General features: G+C 42.0%; 1 long non-coding RNA gene across 1 annotated transcript; it reads right to left on the reverse strand.

Annotated features, from left to right (window-relative positions):
* Nucleotides 1–696: 696 nt before the first annotated feature.
* On the reverse strand, nucleotides 697–3,657 carry LOC306779247. The gene is made up of 3 exons (XR_013772102.1): nucleotides 3,538–3,657; nucleotides 1,042–1,144; nucleotides 697–908 (listed from the first exon to the last, which is right to left on the reverse strand). It is a non-coding gene; the product is annotated as an uncharacterized lncRNA (long non-coding RNA).
* Nucleotides 3,658–9,637: the final 5,980 nt, after the last annotated feature.

The raw sequence follows: 9,637 nt of genomic DNA on the forward strand, positions 1-9,637 counted from the left end.
AAAGTAGTCGGGTAAAAAGTACAATATTTGCCTTTTACCAAGTACAATAAAACGGAAACCTTAAATACATTAAGCATACTACTTCAGTAAATGTCCTTAGTTATATTCCACCAAAGCTAAATTTGTTATTACTTTTCTGACTGTAAACTGATGTTTACTTCTCCCATAGCGGTATAGTTTACTCTAATTGTGTGAAACTGCAAAGAACTGAAAGCGAACTGAAAGATTCTGGAGTAATTCATCACAACGTCTTTTGTAGAAAGGTGATTGTTGTTGACTTGATTTAATCACATCTCATTCCCTTCGGGGCTGATGACTTATCTAATTAGCCCTGGTTTAAGTCCCCAGACTCTCCTGCTGTTTAAACACCAGGGGAAGCACTGCAGGGACAGAGAGACTACTGTTTCCTCTCTTTCAGCACTGATGTTCCCTATTTATAGCAACAAACTATAGTAAACGGTTTCAATGCAGTCAGTGAACTGACTGTTGTTTTGTTTGTTTGCCAGCGACACAGCCACCTTAAGTGCAGCTATAAAACAGGGACATTTTAATTGTTTACTCAGTATTCAATTTTGCTTCATAAGCCTAGATCCTGTTGTAGCACCTGTTGAGTTCTTACTAAAGGAAAAACAGTGTTGAAAGAACTATCAACTTCTAATTAGAGCTCTGTTTTTATGCTTTGGAAAAGGCAGATAACAAACAAGCAATAAAATCCAATGAATATAGAGCAGTCTGGTATTTCGATGCCAGCAGTTTGCATTAAGATCCATGTCTTTGAGCGTCTGCAGGCCGTGAATGGCTCCGTTTATCACTCCAGTCGTCCCGAGCCTCTTCCTCTTGCCTACAGTTGCCTCGTGCTGTCACAGGAACGCTCCGAGCCGCTGACATGATGCAGCGGCAACATGGACCTATGAATGAATAATGTAGCCGTTTAATGAATAATGTAGCCATTTCTGCGAGGAATTTCCAACTTCATATTGAGGATGGAGCGTCACTCATGTGACACCCAACAGAGTGTTTTAACAGCTTTCTCCCACATACCCTCGTCAGACTGCGTGACATACAGTGACCTGGAAAGGCCAAGTGTCAGGTCAGGAGTCTTCCTTCCCTTTTCTGGTCTGCTGGTGACTTGGATTTTCTATTTCTGTTTTCAAAGAAGAAGAAGAAAGAAGAAACGTCAGCATGCGTGAAAACTAGCACACGTATTGAGATAAACTGTGTCTTCACTCTGAAACTTGTACTCAAAATAAGCTTTTTTCAAAGGAAAAGCAGCAAACCAAATTCTCTCAAAACACATGCCTCTAATACAAGTTATTTCAATGTTTTTATCTAACATCAACACTACCCGGCCTTCTGAGGAATGGGAACATCCATCTTTGGCCAATATAGGTGATTTATTCCTGCCTGGATAAACTCCAACACACATTATTTGTCCTGCGTGCCCACAAGGAGCTCTAAGTTCCAAGATGCTTCTTTTTTTTTCTTTGCCACGTTCTTATCTATCTACTTCATTACAGTGAGGAAACGCCTGAAGCTTTGTGTACTCCAAGTTTTACTGCACCGTTCTTTCCACTTCAGAAGGATTTCCTTCTCACGCATCCTGATTTATAAATATTGAAATACGACTCCTGTGTATTTTGTCATTGTCTGCAAACAGCTCTCTAAATGGTTGCACGATGATGGCCTGACTTGGGAAAGCCCAGCCCCTTTGGAAAAAAAAGAAGAGAGCAGATATAAGGACGTGGAGAACAAAATAGTTTACACATGCAGACTGCTGATATGCCTAATGTGATCGGTGCAAAAGTCCATGAATTAATCCATGAACAAATCCCAAATTACATGGATTTTACTCATTTAGAATCATCTTTATATGCAATTGTTTTATCCAGAAAGGTTACAGGGAACCTGAATTTAATTTCTTTGTGTTTGTTTATTTATTCCACGCATGTACAATGATATTAAAAAACAAAGCAACAGTCCCAGATTAATTTTCCTCCAGAGACTTTCTACTTCTAATCGGCAAGATAAGTACAATTGGGGGAAACTGGTGTCGTACACAGGAAATGTTTTTGTTTATGGTCAAATCAGAGAGTTTGGCAGCACGCTGGTTTTCCAGTGAGTTTACTGCCATTTTAACCATCTTTAGGATGTTGCGCAACTGCAGAAAACAATACGCCAGAGAGGATGTGCAAACCTTCCAACACCCTATCTGTACAGAATGCCACAGGTGTGGCACGAAAGATTTCTCCCCGATGCCCTAAGGTCAAGGTCCTGTCAACTTTGGGTGAAATCTAATTTGATTGACAGACCCTTATTCAAACTTATATGCCCTATATTTCGACAGACTGATTTAAAAACAACTTCCTTGAAACATAATTGTTACTTAGTACATGAACATTTAAGACTTGGTCGACCGAGTTTTGTACATTGTAGCTATTCTGTTTTTTTTGTCATTGTGTCTGTTTTTTGTGACTCCTTACTTTCAATAGGGCTGTGTCCTTAATTTGACGATAAAGATTAAGGTCAAATGATTACATATAATTAAACACCACAACTAACAATCATTTTCATTGTTGATTGTCCATCATAATTTCCCAGAGCCCATGTCAACATCTTCAAATTCATTAATTTGTCCCACTGGCAGCCTGAAAGCCAATAATACTGAGTTTACACTTATATAAAACAGATCTGCAGCAAATTCCCACATTTGAGAGGCTAAAACCATAAATAACAATTAATCAATCATCAAAATGCTTGTCATTTATTTTTCTGTCAATAAAGTGATTGATAATTAAGCAATATTTTCAGCACTAAATATTAACAAACAGCAGCCAAATAAAGTCACACCTGTTTTTAAGGCCTTATTTGATAAAATAGCTTGAAGCTTTTTACCAGCCCTACTACCTCCACATGACCGTAGTCATATTGTTTACAGTGATCGAGCCTCCAACCATGTCTTGCAACCTGCACTTTTCACTTCACATTGAAATAAGTGAAGCTAAATTGTGGTCTGACTTCGTCAGACAGTGTCGATAATACACAATGAAGACATTGTTGCATAACTCTCCTCTCAAGCCTTGGAACAGCAGGGCGAAACACCGCAAAAACAAAAGAAAATCACGACGCACTTGTTTTCAGAATATGTTGTTGTGGAAATCATCATTTTTCTGGCATTGCAATGTGGTGTGATAGCGGGGCCTCTTTGAATTCCTAAATTAACACTTTTTTGCTCCATGCGGGAACAATGAGTCCCTGTCTCCTGTTACAAAAGCCATTAGTTGAATGGTGGGAAATGAACCACACCTACACGGACAAAGGAATTTTACGGGCAGTCCATCACTTGACCTCTGTTGAGTAAATCAACTAAAAAGTCACAGCATGAGAAAATACCATATGACAAAGAAACACCTCGATTGTTCAGTAAAGTACAACTGCCTCCGAATTATATTCATGCACAGTACTTCAGTAAGTGTATAGTTACTTTCCAACGCTGCAGTATAAAGTGTAGAACATTGGATCTTGGATTTCTCATATTACCTAATATTTCTTCCGCTGCAGCACAGCAAGTTCTTTCGGCCTCTGTGATCCTCTCCAAGGAGAGCAAGGAATGGTTTAACCCAGAAATAAATTCAGTGTAGTGTACTCTTCCAATAGCACTTTATGGCCCGCTTTGCATTCATCACCTCCAGTGAAAAGGTCTGCCACTCCCCACAAGTCTCCCCTCCCACAACTATGCCTGTATATCAGTCTGTGGCCTTACAAAGGCTGCCTCAGCCTCCGACGTACCGTGAGTTAATGTTCGGTACCAGGCTCCACCGTGGTGGAGCCGGGGTGATGGATACCGCTTACCATGTCAAGCAGTATTTACAGAAAGAGTTAATGTTGTTTCTATTGTGTTGATACAAGGAGGGAGCTGTAGATAGGGAGGACGGATGATGGAATGTGACTGGTGAAAAGATGTGGTTGCTTTTCACATTTTTACTTCATCTTACCGGCAGTAGATTGTTGCTGTGAAGTAAAAATACCACTCCTCCAACATTTTAGAGAAAAGCTGCCTTGTTTAAACCATAGACTGTAGATTTTACAGTTTAAACACGGGGTTGGAAGACTTTTCTTTCTTTTTCAAAGGTCGAACTTTTCCAAACCGTTATGAATTAAAGTTGAAACTGCAACATTTAAAGATGATACAGATCATAGTGTTGTCAGGTAAACTGCTGTTTAGGGGCTTGGTTTTCAGTAGTGACAATAAATTCATTATATTCTACTCTAGGTCCACTTACAGCATTTTTTGGTGGTAAACTGGTCCACCACTCTGGTCCAGACTGAAATATCTCAACACCTACTGGGCTGATTGCTATAGGATTTCGTACTGACATTCATAGTACTAGCAGAATGAATCCTACCGACTTTGGTTTCCCCCTGACTCTTCCTCTGTAGTGCCACCAAGTTGACATTGGTATGCAAAACGAATCAGCCTCAGTTGCACTGAGCAAATTGAAAATATAGTTCAGCAAATTAGCAAATGTTAGCACGCTAACACGCTAAACTAAGACGGTGCAAATGGTAAACATTATGTTAGCACTGTCATTGTAAGCATTGTAAGCATCTCAATTCACACACAAATATACACACAAATGCAATACCTCAGATAGCTTTGTTGGCCAGTGCGTTGGCAGTACAGTGGTGCGCATGAATATAACTAATTGTAATTTAAAGGATATGTTTGCACAATGTGTGTGTTGTATAATATGAAACAGGTTTCATGTGTTTACATTTCGGCTCTGCAAAGTTTACAGTGAATCCGCCCATCAAACCTCAAACAGCATTTACTTTTGAGCTGTGACTATATCTGCTGTCAAACTACACGCTGTGTTATCTGGATTACAACTTCCTGTTGTGAGCTACGGACTCTCAATTTAACTTTTATTATAATTGTTGGGTGTGTGAGGATGGTGACCTTAAATTGTTCCTAAACTCAATGTGAAGTGATCCCACATGATTGAGCATGTAACCCATCACGGACGACTCCGACCAGCTGACTGTGCAGAATGTATTACACATTCAGAGAATACTTTCTTTCCCAAACTCATGAATGGACATTTGTGTCCAAATAAATGTGCTTGCTGTTGAGCCACATTTGCACTTTCTCCGTGTCTTCAAAGAGAAATCCAAAAGCTATTGGTGCAATTTTTTTGGTGGGGGTCAAAATGTGTCGGAGCACAATGAATGATTTGTGGGGACGACAAACACCAGTTTGAAGAACTTATTTACCCTCTTGATAAAAGTCTCCTTGTTGTGGTATGCATGAATGCTCGCCTTATTCTTACCATGAACCACTTTCATGATGCTGTACATAGAGATATTCACATGAAAAACAATCTCTAGTCATCAAATAGCTTTGTGTAGGCCTTCAAAGCTGGGTGTCTTCAGCTTTCAACAAGTCCAACAACAACAACAAAAAAATCGGTGTCGCTCTGCTGACCAAACATAAAAAGAGACCATTACAAAGGTTGAACTGATTTACCCCTCTTCACCCTCCCGCCCTTTCTTTTGGCAGAAACAATGTTGCTGCATTACTTGACTGTTATCCTTCCCCCCTGATGATTTTCTTTAGCATTTTTTACTTCTCTTGTTTGAACAGATGCCGCCCCCCTCCTGCAGCCCCCATCCTCTGGGATCGCTATAAGACTTAGCACAATGAGGTAAAACTCTAATGCATTAAAGCTGAAAGTTCAGCCCAGTCAGTTCCTTCCAGTGAGCAACATCAAACAATATGATGTATATCATTTCCTGGGGAAAATTTGTATTCCTTTGTTCTACTTTATTCATGAATGGATTATGAAAGAGGTAGCCACATGCCCTTGCTCACTTTCAAGTGCGTCCATTACTGCCCAGTGTTTTAAAGCAGGTTGCTTAACCTGTTGGCCACCAACTAAACCCCAAATAAACTGGCGAATGACTGGTTGAACAGGTGAGTGAAGTCAGATTTAACCAGCCTTCTTTTCTTCTTCTCATCTGTCCACAAGAAGTCTGGGTTAAAAACTCTTGAGAAAAGCAGCTGGTGTTGTCTGTAAACAAGGAGGGTGGTGGATCTCAATTCCCCGTGTCCTGTTTCAGCCTTAAACTGGTTACGTGCTTTGAGCGTCACGGAATCCAAAAGGCCCCGGAAGAATCCCAGAAAAAATGTCACCTTTGACCTTTGGTGACATTAATACGTGATTGTTCTTCAACCAAATTGTGGTAGCACATTCATGAGCTCAGTGTTGTGAATAGCTGAGGCTACTTTTGACATTACCATTGTAAAGAAAGTAACACTGTAAGGCAGCGGTTCCCAAACTTTTTAGGCCGCGCACCCCCTTCTACATCCCGACCGGGTTCGCGCACCCCCCCCCCCTTAATAAAAAAAAAAAAAAGAAGCAACAGAGCCTTTTAAGCCTTCATAGCCGCATAAGAATCGGACCAATGAGAGAACAGTTTGCTCGCGCGTGGCATTTGTTTTAGATTTAGTCCGCTGTTAAATGTTGCAGTGTGAACACAAACCGAACAAAGGAGCAACTGCAACAAAGCAAACGAACTGAAGGTGTGAAAACGCCCTGAAACACTGCAACAAAGTTTCAATAACTTTCAGTGACACAAGGCGTCACTTTTAAAGAGCAATATGGATGCGAGCACACACGCACAGGCTCAGAGGCAGATTATCACATTTAATTTACAATTAATGAGCGACTAATGTAGCCAGGATGTCTTCGGACAAAGCATCGATGCGGCGCGACACAGTGTTGTTGGACACCGGGATCATGTCCAACTTTTTTGCTTCTTTCTCCCCAATCATACATTCCACCATCTCTCTGGCAGCTGGCAAGCTCACGTCTTCTGCGATTGTGTGCGGTAGCCCCTTTCTCGCTATTCTGTAACCAGATATGAAGCCCGTAGTGCGTCATTTATAGACCCAACACATCAATGAGACTGCAGCTGTTTTTGGCTGTTTTGTAACTCCTCCAATTTCGATATAAACAATGTAAGGGGCTTTTGACTTACACTGGCATGCTTGGTGTTCAGGTGGCGACGTAAATAAGAGCTTCAGACTGTTAGCCAGAACCTCACTGCACACCACGCACTGTGGCTTTGGGGAATCTGCGTTGCCAATCCAAGTGAAGCCCAGACACAGATACTTTTCATCATATTTCCTCTTTTTTTCCCAGTCTGCGCCGTCTCTGGCTCGATTTCTTCTCCCGGTCTCTCCCCACGCACCTCTCCGTTCCCCTCGCCTCCGATTCCTCTCTCTCTCTCTGTCCCTCTCCTCTTTTACGACTGATAGCTTCAGATATCCCACCTGACAGTTTTTAAATTAAAATTACATTTTTTTTAATATATAATATTATTACACCATCAGACCGCCATTACACTTTTCCTCTCGCGCACCCCCTAGAGGCAGCTCGCGCACCCCCAGGGGTGCGCGCACCCCACTTTGGGAATCCCTGCTGCAAGGCAAGGCAAGTTTATTTGTAGAGCACATTTCAACAACAAGGTAATTCAAAGTGCTTCACATGAAACCATTAAAAGCATAAAGGCAAAAGTAAAGGAGATTTAAAACATACATTGAAACAATAATCGATGTCTCCCTGAGACATTACGCTGCACGCAATCAACCATACACTGCCGCAATTCTGCAATTACTCGCACACAAACCACGTCTGGAAAAGATCTCTGCCGATCTGCGTTTTATAGTGTACGCCTTGCACGAACTCGGTCCCGGAGGAAATGGCGACATGTTGTGCACTTTCTAAATTTGAATCGATGTCTCCCTGAGACATTACGCTGCACGCAATCAACCATACACTGCCGCAATTCTGCAATTACTCGCACACAAAGAGTCTGTACGAGTGTTACATCTGATGCTGGGACCATATCATAGCGGGGGAAAAAGATCCATATTCACCGGACCACAGCTCAGAGAAAACTGTCCAACCAGCAGCCAAACTCTGCTTCATACAGACGCATGTTTGCGGTGCTGAAACAAATGGATTTCTTGGAGTGCAGCTGTAAACTCAATGTCATTGCTGTTTGTCCTTCCGCATGTCACGTTGAGAATTTACACCATCAGCAATTATAACATGTTCGTCAATAAAGAACCGCTTTCACCAAAGCCGAATGACACGCGGTCAGAGTCACGTACACACGCTTCATTGTGAATTCAGAACATACTGCATCCACAGTTGCATTTCACATGGTGACTGCACATGGATGGATTATTGGGCCTCCGGGCACAGACGTGGGCAGAGAAACAAGATGGCCATGTTTGTAGTTGTTACGCTTCTCTTACAGTGACATTGTGCAGGTTAAACGAAGCCTACAGATGCAGGTGCTGCAGAGCACTGTCAGCACTGTCAAACTGCTTTGGTAGTTCTACTGTATTTTAAATGTGAAACACATGACATCCCCCTTTTCCACCTGAGCCCTGCTTGCTTCAACCCGGTGAGAAGAACGCAGATAAAACACAAAATACAGAAAATATATCTTGTAAAATAACCAAACTATTGTGTTTATAGGGCTGTTATCACTCAGAAGGAGCTGACGGATAGATTAGGTTTTCAGGGCTGTCCAGCTGTATTATAAAGGCCAAAAATAAACAAATATTGGCTTGGGTATGGAAGATACTCAATATGAAGTCATTTTTTCCAAAAAGAAACATCAATATTCACTTCATACCAATCAATTCCAGTCGCTACAACATCCTGTTTGTAGAATTGCACGAGTGAAGCATGCAAATGTAAGTGGAAGTCCTCTGAAATGTTTTTTCTTTTTTGGTTTGAAACATGTTCTTGTAGATTTTACTCTCCGAGTGTTTCAGTGTTTGTCTGTTAACACCTCAGGTTCAATTGAGTTTTGTCAACAACATGGTTTACTGTCTTGCTCCCTCCATGACGCAGACTTCAGATGCTCTTATGTACATGTTTGTCAATATTTAGCGGTGATGATGACCGTAATGCAGGCCATTTATCATCCACATTTGTTTCTGTTCTTCCTCCTCAGCATCATGGGCGGTTAAAGCGGGCTCCGCGGCGAGCCTCTGAACATCCTTTCTCTGTCGGCGGAGAGCATCACGCCGTCGGTTTACCCTTTATTGGAGCCCCGCCTCGAAGTCAGTCGATCAAATTCAGCATCTCACTCGCCGGTCCCTGACCAATCAGCGCGCAGAGAGGGTGGTCTCTCCGGTGGTCCGTGCGGGCAGTAGCCAATAAGAGCTCGAGCAGCTCGAACAAAGGGCTCGCGTCAACGATCGTCGGTCGCTTGAATGGAACATTATTCATGTGCACGCTGAGTTTATTTAAAGAGACACGATGAGGCGAGCTCGCGGAGCCCTTATAAAAGGTAACGGACCTCCTCGAGCTTTACTTTTTTTTTCTCTGAATGCGGTGAGTGGTGCACGAGGGGAGAATCATAGTTTTATCATAGTTTTGAATTTAAAGTGTGATTTTCAATCACCCCCCCCCCCCCATCAAAACAGTCCCGGGTCGTCTCACTAAAGGTTGCTTGGTGATGTACTCCCATGTCTAATCTTGAGCGCGCTGCTGATGATTCACTCATAATCCTCTTGCGTGCTCATACCTGCCAGTGAATTACAACATGATCACGC

Source organism: Melanostigma gelatinosum, assembly GCF_949748355.1.
Source record: "Melanostigma gelatinosum genome assembly, chromosome: 6".
Classification (NCBI taxonomy): Eukaryota; Metazoa; Chordata; class Actinopteri; order Perciformes; family Zoarcidae; genus Melanostigma; species Melanostigma gelatinosum.